The 14,982-nt window shown below is 39.1% G+C and overlaps 1 protein-coding gene across 2 annotated transcripts in view; it reads left to right on the top strand.

The window, feature by feature from the left end:
* The window catches only part of LOC143808719 (cytochrome P450 2C14-like), a 564,240-nt gene that overhangs the window by 451,454 nt on the left and 97,804 nt on the right, over nucleotides 1-14,982 (top strand). Inside the window, exons 1-2 of one of the 2 annotated variants that reach the window (XM_077291650.1) lie at nucleotides 7,826-7,909; nucleotides 11,785-11,874. The exons of the other annotated variant lie outside the window; for it this stretch is intronic. The gene's annotated coding sequence lies outside the window, so the exon portion shown is untranslated. Of the gene's footprint in view, nucleotides 1-7,825; nucleotides 7,910-11,784; nucleotides 11,875-14,982 lie in introns of those variants that run through there. 2 annotated transcript variants of the gene reach the window in all.

The following is a 14,982-nucleotide window of genomic DNA, read 5'->3' as shown; positions in this document are numbered from 1 at the left end:
AATGGACTGCTGCTGGAGTCATTGTTTCAAGAGCCATCACACACAGACGTATCCAGGACATGGGCTACAAGTGTCACATTTCTTGTGTCAAGCCACTGATGACTAATAGACAACGCCTTTGGAAATAATGGTCCCAGAGTCTAAAGGAAGAGTGGAGTGACCAAAATCCAAACTGCTTCAGGTCCAGTGTCAAGTTTTCTAAATCAGTGATGGTTTGGGGAGTCATGTAATCAGCTGGTGTAGGTCCACTCTGTTTTTTCAAGACCAAAGTCAGCGCAGCCATCCACCAGGAAAATTTTAGAGCACTTCATGCTTCCCTCTGTCGACAAGCTTTTTTGAGATGGAAATGTAATTCTCCATCAGGACTAGGCACCTGTATACACTGCCAAGAGTACCAATATCTAGTTTAAAAACAACAGTATCACTGTGCCATACTGGCCAGCACACTCGCCTGACCTTAACTCCATAGAGAATTTATGAGGCATTGTCAAGGGGATGATGAATAACACTAGACCTAACAATGCAGACGAGCTGAAGGCTGCTATCAAAGCAACCTGGGCTTCCATAACACCTCAGCAGTGCCACAGGCTGATCACCTCCATGCCACACCGCATTGATGCAGTAATTGAAGCAAAAGGAGCCTGACCAAGTATTGAATGCATTTAATGAACTTACGTTTCAGTAGGCCAACATTTCAGATTTTAAAATCATTTTTTCAAGCTAATTTACTGAGATAATGACTTTTGTATTTTCATTGGCTAAAAGCCATAATCATCAGCATTAACAGAAATAAACATTTGAACTAGATCACTCTGTTTTTGTTTTGAAGAACTGAAATAAATTAACTTTTTGGTGATATTCTAATTTTCTGAGAAGCACCTGTATATACAGTCATGGCCAAAAGTGTTGCCACCCTTGAAATTGTTCTAGAAAATGAAGTATTTCTCCCAGAAAACTATTACATTTTTACATGTTTATTTCCTTTGTGTGTATTGGAGTAATACAAAAAAACAGGGAAAAAATGTTGGATATAAATTTACACAAATCCCCAACAATGGGCTGGATAAAAATTTTGCAACATTTCCAAAATTGTGGGTAAGCTAGTTTGTTTCAAGCATATAATGCTCTTTCAAACTCACCTGTGGAAAGTTACAGGTGTGAGCAATATGAAAATCACACCTGAAATCAAATAAGAAGCAGATTGTAATAATTATAGGGGATAACTCAGGAGACTCTTTGCGTGGAACAAGACAACTACAGGACACAGTTATATGAGTGGTAAAGTCTATATTATCACACGGCGATTCAAACAGGTGCAGAGAGAAACTCAAGTCCACAACCCTTGGTGCAAATAACAAACGCAGCTTAGCAGTCTATAGGAAACTTCAGAGGGAAATGCAATCAAGCAGAAAGTCTATGAAGCACAATTATTCTTGAGGATACTTGACATGAATAAGTCCTTGGTAGTCCAAACACAGATAGATATGCTTATAAGGCAGATCAAATAATATCTTAGCACAACCAGGGAGGCCTGGTTAATAGTCTCAGGTTATTGCAGAGCAGAAGCAGCTTACATGTCCAGCAAATGCAGATGAAGTCAACATGAGCAGCAGATGAAGGAGGATTATTGGAAACTTGTGTATGCAGCAGGAACTCAGAGCAGAGTAGCAGGATCACCACATAGGTTCACAGGAGCAGGTGTATAGCCAGGGAGTAATCAGAGGTCAGGAGCTGGATGCAAGGCAAAATACTCTAGCACAGACTCAAGGCTGGGGTGGAGTTTTATAGCAGTAAGACACAGTGCACATGAGACCAAAGACGCCATCTTGAAAAAGGGCAGTAATGCACAAAAGGTAAAAAATGTTCAGAGTCCTGACACAGATAGAAAGAGAGAATTTGACTCAATCTTTGCATTGTGTGTCTGTGTGTGACGTCCTAAACATGAAGAAAAGAACGAGAAGAGAACTGTCTAAGGACTTGAGAACCACATTTTTTTGATCAACAACCTCAAGTTTACAAGTCCATCACCAGAGATCAACATAATCAAGAAGTTTACAACCCATGGTTGCAGAAAAATTGATGAAAGTTTGCAACACAGGAGAGCTTGGTAGGTAGATAAACAGCCCCAATCAAGTTCCAAAAAAGTTCAAGCTATCCTGCAGGCTCAAAGTGCATCAGTGTAAAAATAAAAACTCCGGTTTGCCTAAATGTTTCTATAAAAAGCAGGAAGTAAGTCAGGGTTTTTCTGTCTCCTGGATGGATCACAAGTTAATGTTTAAGCTAGTGAATCAAGCATAAGCTATGTGCTCCAGACTGGATGTGTCTGGGAGCTGACGAGAGAGACAGGCCAGAATCGCTCTCTGAGAAGAGTCTGCGCAGGCCATATGCAGAGAGCCGAAAGTGTCAGTGGTTGATATGAACAATAGCCGTTGTGTTTGACCGAGTTAGGGCTTGCTCAGCCGTGTATGAGTGCTCTGTTTAGTAAGTGCTTGGACAAGGCTAGGAATTTATGTTTTTGATTTTTTTTTGATGCTGTATAACCTATGGAAAGTAATAAAAGCTGCACGTGTTTGGACCAAAACCGCATTACCTGTGTGAATGCTACCTAAAGCCTAATGCCTACGAGAGAGCGTGAATCCATTCACCGTCTTTTGCCAACACCTCTAATACATTAAGTGGGCTGCTAATACCATATGTGCACCCACATGACAGAGATCCCACATTACCCAGGGATAGACCTGCACTCTGCATAAAGGACTTGCAAAAATGATGTATGTAATGCAAGAGGTATTGGTCGATATTTTGATAAAAATACACAAGCTTGCAACACACATATGGGTTCCTCATTATTTTGCTAAATGCATTATCAATATCCTGAAAATAGACTAAAAATCAATAAGAAAAACAAAGAAAAAAACAGTCATACTTAGGGTACTTTCACACTAGCGTTTTTGGCTGTACGTCGCAATGCGTCGTTTAGGAGAAAAAACGCATCCTGCAAAGTTGTCTGCAGGATGCGTTTTTCCCCATAGACTAACATTAGTGACGCATTGCGATGTATGGCCACATGTCGCAACCGTCGTGCGACAGTTGCGTCGTGTTTTGGCGGAACCTCGGCACAAAAAGAGTTACATGTAACTTTTTTTGTGCGTCGAGTCTGTCATTTTCGACTGCGCATGCGTGGCCGAAACTCCGCCTCCTCCTCCCCGGACATCACAATGGGGCAGCGGAAGCGTCGTAAGACTGCTTCCGCTGCCCACGTCGGGCATTTTTTTCACAGTATGCGTCGGTACGTCGGGCCGACGCAGCGCGACGGCCCCGTACCGACGCTAGTGTGAAAGTAGCCTTACAATACCATGTCCATACACAAATGCACAACAGGATGCAGCAGGAGAGAGCACAGGAGCAATACATTAATAAAACAACCACTAACTAATAAAAAATCCATGAGGTGGCTGCCTAGTAAAAGTCTAAAATGACACTTGTTGGTCTGCTTTTGTTTTTTATAATCCTTATGATAGCCGCCCTGATTGGTTGCACTATGTACACCATGTGATGTGATAACTGCAGGGTATCAATCCCACCTGGCCGTGCCTGACGTCATTAGCCCACTGTCAGCAAGGTATGAAATGGTGCTGTTTTTTTCCAGGTCCTCACAAATTGCAGCTTGTTTGAATTTGCGGTGACCTGCCAAATTCTGCCCAAAGTCTACTCTGCACTTCGATCCCAACATCTCTAAATGTTATACTAATTAAGCATTTATAATCTAAAGAAAAATATATTTTTAAAATATTTGAATCTGTCTTTTTTTCTGTGCTGTAGGAAAATATTTTTTCTTTTTTTTCTGTTGTAGCATAAAAAGTTACAGCTTATCAGATATAAATGAGAATGTCTGGCACAGGGAAGAGGGTGGAGGTCTGTGTGATGAAGTTGATAGGTGGAAAGAAAATGGAGTAATAATGTACAAATTGACATATAGAAGGTGAGCGAGGATTATCTGCTAGAGGAAAGATCACACGAGATATCAGTGAGGTCATAACAGCTTTGGGTAGAGGAAAGGTGAAGCACTCAGACTTTGTTTACATCGAAAGCAAATAGCGGTTTCCGCTTGTCCTCGTTAGGACTAAAACGCATAATGTTCTTATATCTAAAGCATACATCTAATTTCGGGTGACTTTTGGGTAATACCACTGATTGGGGAAACCACTTGACTTGTATCCTGCATTTTTAATCAGTTTTCTCCTCTGTAGGCTCTCTCTCGGTTGTCTCTAAGCTAGTGTGTGAAGTCTCCCTATCATGAAGTCTCTCATACACAATTCACACAGACATGAGGGATTCCTACTCAACTGTTTTAGAGGGCCCTAATCTCAATAAGAAAAGGGCCTAGAATTGTGAGGGAGTTGGTTTGGCCCTTAAAGGTTTATATAAAAATGTGGAAAATAAAGGGACTGCCCTATGCTAAAGGGGTGTGTTATAAAGAGGTTATAACAGGGAGAAAGGGCGCCATTCGGCCAGTTTAACTAAGGAAAAGAGATGTCCGGCTTTGAAGAGCAGCTGCAGGAGAATATCACTCGGGAGGGCACAGGATTTCTGCAAAGCCTTTTGTCGGACCCCTCCCCCAGCATTTGCAGGAGATGTACAGAGAAGAGCTTCTCCCTGAGATCGCCTGCGACAATGTGCAAGGCCTCCATCGCGCTTGAGTCCCAGCTCGGTGCTGAGAACTCCAATATGTTGAGCGTGCATCGATGATGTCACAAGGCATTGTGCTGCTCAGCTAACAGGTTGCGACACAGCCAGGGAGATGCAAGGACCTTTAGCGGCAGCAACACCAAGGATACAATAGGAGAGCAATACTGCTGGAGGTTTTAAGCATAAGGAGCTGCTGTCTGCAGGAGGCATGGGGTTCTCCTGCTGTAATTCTGTAGCGGTGGAAATTGGGGGCACACAAACAGCATTTATGGAGCAAGGAGGGGTAAGTCACAAAATGCCCAATTAACTATTGCTGTTTGGACACATCAAGACTGGAGAGGAGAGAGGATTTAGCAAGGGGAAGTCGAGCTTCAGAGGGTTGGGACAGTACGATTCATGGATGTGGCAAAGCAGGTAGAGGTGCTGTAGTAGCAAACTAAGACATAGAAGCTGCCTCAGGCCTCTGCTGATACATAAAAACAAAAAACCACTAAAGAAATGGTGCTGCAATCTGAGGAACGTGTGGGTTGGAGCTGACACGTTCCTCAGATTGCAGCACTGGTATGTTATTCATCTGGGTTAATGTTCTTGGACATTGCCATGCATAAATCTTTAGTACTTTTTCCTGTATGCTCCTAGTCTAATATCTATTGAACTGGTACCACTATGGAGCTTATAGGGGCATTACTGTTGACGCTGTTTCCAGCATGACTGACTCAGTTGTTACTGTGGGGGATTTTGTTTGACTCCAGGCGCTTCATGCACTGTGTTTTCAATTTTTAACCCGTTACTGTCCCGATTCCTTGTGCCTATATATTTATATTTAATAAAAGCTATTTAATATCATTCATTGGATTTTTGCACCATTTCTTTAGTGGTTTTTTGCTTTCTAGCATTGGTGTGTCCTACACATTTCCATTTGCAGGTGTGAGTTACCTTTTTTTACATCTTTTCTATGACATCATGATCAGATGGTGTGTATATTACTGCCTGTTTTGTTTTCCTTGCTTATGTTCTGCCGATACATGTTCAATGTTTCCATTTGTAAGCGTGTCATTTGGAAGACAAATATTTTGTGGACACATGCCTGCCAATGGGGTGTTCTACTTCTTGTTTTTACTTTGAGAGATTTAGTTGTTTTTGGAATGGTTACTTAAATGGGAGACTGGTATATTTTCATCAACACATAATCTTGATGGTTTTCTGTTTGTATGTCCAAGTCATCCACAGGTTGGTCAGTATTTCTAGCATACTTTCCATTAATTGATGTGGTAGTTGGGCATCCCCCTTTCAGAAGTAAAAAACTTAGTGAGATGTTTGATGTTTTAGGTATAGAGATTGATACAGATCAAATGGTTTGCAGGCTGCAAAAAGTCGAAAAATTACAGCATAGTGTGATTCAAGTTAATAGTGCTAAGAATGTCACTTTACACCAGTTACAGGTTTTGTTGGGTCTGCTGAATTTTCCATGTAAAGTGACTCCAGTGAGTAGAATTTTTGCCAAGAGACTATCTTTAGCAACCAGAGGTATTTTACAACTGCACGATTTCATCAGGGTGACAAGGAACATGAAGGATGACCTAATAGTTTGGAAAGAATTTCTATGTATCTTCAATGGAAGGAATCTATTTCAAGAGGAGGTGTCTAGTGATGACGTTAGCCTATCTACTGGTTCAGCTGCAAGTGATGGATTTGCAGCAGTGTTTGGCTGTGGAGTAGGGGGCTATGGCCGCAGTATTGGATAGAGGCGGGTCTGACCAAAAACATGATAGTCCTTGAGTTATTCCCAATAGTAGTAGCATTTGAATTGTAGGGCAAAATGATTAGCAGCAAAAGGATTTGTTGCTGGAAAGACAACACAGCGGTGGTATCAATAAACAAGCCTCAGCATCTTCTCCTGACTTAGCATTATTATGGGATTTAGTGCTTAGATGTCTTCAACATAACATTAAGTTGAGGGCCAAGCATGTCCCGGGACTGCAGAACATTGTCGCTGATGCTCTATCCCATTCTCCAATGCAGGTCTTTAGAGATTTTCATCCATAAGCGAATCTTGTGGGTCGGCCTTGCCAATATTTGTTATGGAGCATAGTAGAGACAAACATGTCAGTTTAGTATGGAATTCAGTGTCGGTAGAACCATGGCAAGAACATGCAAATGCATGGAAACATGGGATGACATGTGCAATGGGTATCGTACTAGAGGATGCCCCTGGAATTGCTGTAGGTAACATTAGATTATATGAAAGAATTAAGACATACAGGTGCGTCGGTGAGCAAGGTGACCAAGTGTTTAGCAGGGGTAGCCTTTTTTCTGAAATTACATAAGAAGAAAGACGTGACTAAAGTTTTTGCAGTGAAACAGATGAGATATGAATCCGTGAACAATTACACAGGTAAAAGGTGAGCCAGGATTATCTTCTAGACGAAAGTTGACATGGTAGATATTAATTAATAACAGCGTTGGGTAGAGGAAAGGTGAAGCAATCATAATGTTAAGAGAAATTAAATGGATGCTTTCAATTATCATAGGAATGACAAGAAAGCTAAAAGGCGTGGTCCAACATAGAAAGTAATTTTCCACCTTAATCACTATCTATTTATTACCATAATGTAAATCAATTTCTGATATTCTTAATGGGGTATTTCCACCTCAAAGATCCTATTCCAATATGTAGTAGGAATAATAATAATAATAATAATAATAATAATAATAATAATAATAACATGTACTTACAATTAGTAATGTAGTGTAGTTTTTCTGATTTGTTAATTCTCTTTCCTCATGTCCAGGCATTTCAGGACCTTAGGTATCCATGGTTATGACTATATCAATGGTCATAAATAATCACGGATACCTAAAGTCCTGCAATGTCTGGACATGAAGAAAGAGCATAAATAAATAAGATAAACTACACTACATTTCTAATTGGAAGTATTTGCTACTATAATTACCTACTCCATATTGGGAAAGTGTCTTGGAGATGGGAACACTCATTTAAACTTAAAATTCCCTATCATTCCCTAACTACTTTATCTAACTGCATTTCTCTCTTTTTCCCGTCCTCCTGTAAAAATGAATAATATCAATGACTAAAATAACACGATAGAATCTAACCTTAATTTATAATCTGTAGTAACCTTTTTTCCAAGGCCATCACGCTCAATCCAGTCTGCCCAGTACAACCCAACTTGGATCATGCTGTGGACAAGGATATAAGGTGAATACATATGTAAGCTATCATCTTGTATATGCCTCTGTCACTTATTATCCTCTATTAATATCAATACATCTAGTGAATGTAACGATGAATTGAGTATTAGAAAATTGGTCAACGGTATATAGTTATATATAAGGTAATACCCGATCTCATTCCTCTTGGAAAATTAGGCACTATGCACTCATTTTTCACAAAGCGCCACTATATATTTTAAAACTCTATTCCTTCAGGATTACTATGCTGATTCATTTGATAGTGGTCCTCTAAAGCACCTTAGTTAGTGTAAACCTGCTTACTGTTTTACATATATATATATATATATATATATATATATATATACATATATATATATATATATATATATATATATATATATATATATATATATATATATATATATACAGCTCTGGCAAAAATGAAGAGACCACTGCAAAAATGTTTAGTTTGTCTGATTTTTCACTTTGTAGGTATATTTTTGAGTAAAATGTAAATTGTTCTTTTAGTCTATAAACTTCTGACAACATGTCTCCCAATTTCCAAGCACTAAATTTAGTTTTTTTTTCTGGCAAAGAAAAATGGTCAAAATGAAAAACAAAAGTGCACTACTTTCAGACCTCAAAAAATGCAAAGTAAACAAGTTCATAATCATTTCGAAACAACAATACTAATGTTTTACCTCAGGAAGAGTTCAGAAATCAATATTTGATGGAATAACCATGATTGTTAATCACAGCTTTCATGCGTCTTGGCATGCTTTCCACCAGTTTTTTTACACTGCTTCTGGTGCAAAAATGTAAGCAATTCTTCTTTGTTTGATGGCTTGTGATGACTACCCATCATCCTCTTGATTACATTCCAGAGGTTTTCAATGGGGTTCAGGTCTGGAGATTGGGCTGCCCATGAGAGGGTTTTGATGTGGTGGTTTTCTAATTTTGCCAGAGCTGTATGTATGTATATATATATATATATATATATATATATATATATATATATATATATATATATATATATATATATATATATATATATATAATCCCATTATTCTATGTCTCTGCCACTAGAATGTATCTTGGATCCCCTCAACATGTTTCATCCCTACAGTCTATTGGGTGGGCACATAAGGAAGCTAAATTCTATTATTATTGTGGGCTAACACATAGATACTGTATATTGTCAGTGCAGGAGTGTCTGTGTTACACCCCCTGCCATGATATTATACATTGTCCAGAAAATGATCCAAGATGGGTTGTAGTGAACAGACTGGATAGAGCGTGGTAGCCTTGGAAAATAGTTTATTGATTATAAATAAAGGTTATATTTTATTGTAGTAATCCACCTTAGTCAGTGATAGTATTTTAAATAAATGGACTTTTCAAATTGTTCAGATCCTCACTCAAAGAATTTTTCATTTGAGAATCCCAGTACATGCTTGGATACTCAAACAAAGTGCCATCAGTGGATAGAGGCATTGCTCCCTGCCGCAGCCTCTGGCCCCTCCCTGAAAAAAAGTGTTATCAGTGATGCTCATTTCAGGGATTGGGCTAGTCCATGTGTGATGTGCACAATGACAGCTCGCTCTCTGTTGCCGGCTCAGATCAGCAGTAATGAGCTAGCACAAGAGAGCACGGTTAGTGTATGTTCTAAGGCATGCAGAGAAAACCACTGCTCTTGCAAGAAACATCTACTGAATAGTCTTAGAACACACACTAATAGTGTGCTCTGGGGCCAGCTCATTACTGCTAATCTGAGCTGGCAACAGAGAGTGAGCTGTCATTGTGCACATCACACTGGGACTAGCCCAACCCCTGAAATGAGCATCACTGATAACACTTTTTCAGAGAGAAGACAGAGCCTGCAGCAGGGAGCAATACCTCTATCCACTGATTGCTCTTGATTTGAGTATCCAAGCATGTACTGGGATTCTCAAATGAAAAATTCGCTGAGTGAGGATCCAAACAACTCGAAAAGTCCACTTATTTAAAATACTATCACTGACAAAGGTGGATTAATATGATAAAATATAACCCTTATTTTAAACAATAAGCTATTTTAGAAATCCAGCACACTCTATCCAGTCTGTCCACTACAACCAAACGTGGATCACGTTGTGGACAATGATATAAGGTGTATAATATCATGGCAGGGAGTGTAATACAGACACAGAGTCATTCAAGGTACCTTCACACTAAGCGACTTTACAACGATAACGATAGCGACCCTGATGTTGCAGCATCCAGGATAGCGATATCGTTGTGTTTGACACGCAGCAGCGATCAGGATCCCGCTGTGAGATCGCTGGTCGTTGCTGAAAGTCCAGAACTTTATTTTGTCGCTGGATCTCCCGCTGACATCGCTGAATCGGTGTGTGTGACACCGATCCAGCGATGTCTTCACTGGTAACCAGGGTAAACATCGGGTTACTAAGCGCAGGGCCGTGCTTAGTAACCCGATGTTTACCCTGGTTACCATTGTAAAAGTAAAAAAAAAAACACATACACACATTCCGGTGCTTCCCTGCACTCCTCCTGCATCCTGTGTAAGTGCCGGCCGTAAAGCAGAGCGGTGACGTCACCGCTCTGCTCTGTGGGAGATGCCGGAGATGTTCGACACTGACACAGGATGCAGGAGTGCAGGGAAGCGGACGCCGGGCACCGGAATGTGAGTATGTGGTTTTTTTTTACTTATACAATGGTAACCAGGGTAAACATCGGGTTACAAAGCGCGGCCCTGCGCTTAGTAACCCGATGTTTACCCTGGTTACCAGGGGACTTCGGCATCGTTGGTCGCTGGAGAGACGTCTGTGTGACAGCTCTCCAGCGACCACATGACGACTAAACAGCGATGCTGCAGCGATCGGCATCGTTGTCTGTATCGCTGCAGCATCGCTTATTGTGAAGGTACCTTAACAGAGAGAGAGAGAGCTGTCATTGTGCACATCACATAGTGCATATCGTGCAGGGGCTAGCCCAGCCCCTGGAATGGACATCACTGATGAGATGACACTTCATTTGAGGGAGGGGAGAGAGGCTTAGATTATGGCATTAAATAGATAGGTATTTAGGAGGAAAATTACTTTGTATGTTGGACCACCCCTTTAATATTATTATATTTAAAGGAACATTTAAATGATAGAATTCTATTCAGTGAAGAGTCTGGAAGGTGGAGCATGACTAATACTTCAATCATAATGTCATGCTCTATTCCCCAGAACGTGCACTAAGCATAAGACGTTTTACCTGCAGATTTCCTTTATAAAAAAATTATTTTCATAGCATAGCCATATGGTGTATAAATGTAATGTGCAATATAATGCTAGAAAGGATGGCATGATGAAGATGAAAGGGACAATATGTGCTCACAAGACTCCATGCATTTATCTCAGCCATCTCTTACATTCCGCAATATTCCAATGCATTTATTACAAAAAAGTAATAAAAAAAGTTATATTCTAGAAAAGTAAAAGAAAAAAATATACATAGCCATTCTCCATTTTTTTTCTATTTTAACCAAATAAAAGGTATGAAAATACTCATTGTTATTCCCTGTAGAATATACTTCTCATAATATGCACATTTTTGTTATTTGAAAACTGACTGGTAAGAAAAATAAACTTTCCTACCCCTTAATAGAAAGAAATAAACCAATAGAAAAAAAAGTTTTAGATACCTAGGATGTAGAAAAACAACAGAAAAGAACAAAAGGTTTGCTGAGCATATAAAGGGTTAAACTACATGAAATCACTGTGAAATATTGCTGTTATCACCGGTAGATTTCCTTTCCAGTTTCCTGGAATTTATTGTTGTGGGGTAAAGTAGGTTTTCCACGTTTTTAGTATCTATAGGTGTTGTAATCCTATGGTTTAATTATTCTCCAAGGGTTTAAAAGCAGCGGTTTCACCATGTGAGGAGAGAAGACCGGAGACTGCATCTGGGAAAGTATCTGCCGGACCCTGGACGCCGCACAAAGTAAGACCCAAGGGCTCGTTTATCAATAATGGAGCATCTAAGTTACTTTCTAATGTTTTTCGCTCATTATCTTTGGGTAAAATGTATCACAAAGTTGTGTGCGTTGTGCTAAGTTTGGCATTAATTAGGATAAGGAATCTGAAAATGTGATTCTTTGGTTACTCCCTAAGTGAAATTACATAATATAAAAATGTTGTGATCTTTTAAAAACTTATAAATTATAAAAGTAGATAAATCGGTGCACAAATTAGTAAATCCTAATTTATGTTTGTCAAACTGCTCTAAAGTTCTTCCTTTTTTTTTTTTTAAAGCAAACTTGACTCCTTGGTGATTACAGCACATGACTGATGCAGCCAGTCACTAAGCTCTTTGGTGATGCCGTGGAAGGTTGGGCAAAACCGCTAAACCCAATGATTGGCTGCAATGGTTATGCCCTGTTTAAGGATTCACTGAATATATATATAAACCGACTGCCGGCACTAAATGACGACTGATTGGTGAATACTTCTTTTGTTTGGTTTGATAGCCTATTTGCATGAGCAGAGCATGCTAATTGAGGAATACTCAACAATCATTAACAGATCGCATATTAGACTGCAGTTTTTTACACATAGAACAATGAGTAAATTAATATTCTTTGAATGACGATTTTTAAGCTCAGATCTCAGGTCTGGAGACCCAGTTGGGCCTAGTATTACGATTGCAGATACCATCTAGGGTCGACAACTATCCAGAAAATTCCGCGACAGTCCAAAATATTGGGCACTTTTTTCCCCTGTCTGTAAAAAAACATGTAAGGGGTCCATGATTTTTTTGAAGCTGAAGAAACTTCTTCAGATTGTTATGACTTTAATCATCATTTTGCAGTTCACTGTACATCTTCATTTCAGAATTATGGGCTGTAGACGTGGATCATTAATTATAATGATTTATTATGGTTTTCCAATGTGTCCGTAAAAAATATTGTCTGTCCGTTATTTGTTGCTAGAAACTTTCCAGAAAAAATAAAAAAGTCAAGTTGACAAATAAACCTATAGAGAGGGCACTACAAATAAATGCTCAGCCATCAAAATATATAATAAACCAAAAAGAAGATGGACTCCAAGAGCTAAAAATTACAATTTTATTAAAGAACCATAAAAACAATACATACAAATAAAGTATATTAATAAAGACAAAGTTTGTAGTAAATAGTGGAGAAGCGACACTAGTGCCGCATACACATGTATCCTGCTTGAAACGTGTAGACCGTGACTCACAGCCAATAACCTGTCATTTAGTAAGATAATAGTTCACATATAAGAAGCAGGTATAAAGAAACAAGGCATGTGGTCAAGAAAACCAACATTAAGTACTAGTAATAATAAATAATACATAAATCCATATACAGTACCCAAATCATAAATATGTACATATTTAGACAACTAGAGCATAGAGAGTGACAGTCAGGTATACATGGGTATCTACACATAGACACTTATATGTATCTTATTGTTATATACTATATTTATTCACTTGTTTGTACCAATTTATCGTGTTGGTATATATATTTTTTATATGTGCATATATATATATTCACATGTACCTACACATGGGCACTCACATGCACTTTACTATTTTAAATTTTCTGGCCCCTATGGGCATCTTACATCTGTACTCTTTTTATTTATTACATGCACTGTCACTCTCTATGCTCTAGTTGTCTAAATATGTACATATTTATGATTTGGGTACTGTATATGGATTTATGTATTATTTATTATTACTAGTACTTAATGTTGCATATGTCTCACTATCTTTGATAGGATAAATGCTCCATCTTACTATGGTGTATTTCATTTCTGTTTTTAGTTTTTTGTCCTACACTGGATATTTATTTATTTCACTCAGCCAACCCTTTTGATCTTGTCATTGTGTTTTTACTTTTGTAGTATATGTATATATATATGTATCCACATATGTGTACTCACATGTATTTTATTATCATATATACATGATCTGCCCCTCAGGGCATTGTATTATTTAATTCGTATTATTTATTATGTATTCTCATTATTTTTTGCATTGTTAATTTTGATGCACTGGTGTTCAAAGTATATATATAGCACACTGATTAAATTACTTTCTTTTCTTACTTTTTCTTACTTCTTCTTACTATTTCTTTTTCCAGTCAGGTTTGAGCATTCTTTAACACAGGTTTCCCGTGCTATGGTCTTCTTACAGGGCCGCCTCCTATTTCTGTCTCCTGCTCTCTGCGGTGTGCGCTGCTTCCGGCCGGCGCTTGTTGGTTGCCATGGAGACGCGTCCTCTTGGCGTCGCTTCTTTGGCTCCTCCCGCTGGCGCGTCAGCGGGGGGCGCCTGGGAGTGACGTCGGACGCCGATTCGGTCGCTTCCGGCTGGCGCTGGGCGGGATTAGCGCCGACTTTACCGCACCGAGCATTTATTTCATATGTATATAAAGAGTTTCAGTTCCACCTCAACACTAGCGCCCCCCGAGGAAGCAATACTTGCGAAACGCGCGTCGGGGCTCCTCTCTTCCGCATACCGCTGCAGGGCGACTCTACGTGTGCATATATCTCTTCATTTGTAAGTACATCATAGCTTGATTCATGCATGTGCTTGGGATTTTCCTTATTATACTTATACACTGATACTAGGATTTACTTTCATAATATGCATGAGGCACTTTATTGTCCTGTGTGACTTATGTGCACACCTATTGTCCCCCTGTACCTGCTCCCTATGTGTGAACTATCACGCTATTTCTGCCAGGATAGTTGTACACAAATGTGATAATTGGGTCTCACATATAGGGCTGCCCTGCTATACTTTACCGACATTAGGCACCTTTTATTGTTTCAAGTTTTCTTGACCACATGCCTTGTTTCTTTATACCTGCTTCTTATATGTGAACTATTATCTTACTAAATGACAGGTTATTGGCTGTGAGTCACGGTCTACACGTTTCAAGCAGGATACATGTGTATGCGGCACTAGTGTCGCTTCTCCACTATTTACTACAAACTTTGTCTTTATTAATATACTTTATTTGTATGTATTGTTTTTATGGTTCTTTAATAAAATTGTAATTTTTAGCTCTTGGAGTCC

This window comes from Ranitomeya variabilis, chromosome 2, assembly GCF_051348905.1.
Source record: "Ranitomeya variabilis isolate aRanVar5 chromosome 2, aRanVar5.hap1, whole genome shotgun sequence".
Classification (NCBI taxonomy): Eukaryota; Metazoa; Chordata; class Amphibia; order Anura; family Dendrobatidae; genus Ranitomeya; species Ranitomeya variabilis.
This window is presented reverse-complemented; position numbering and strand designations above follow the sequence as displayed.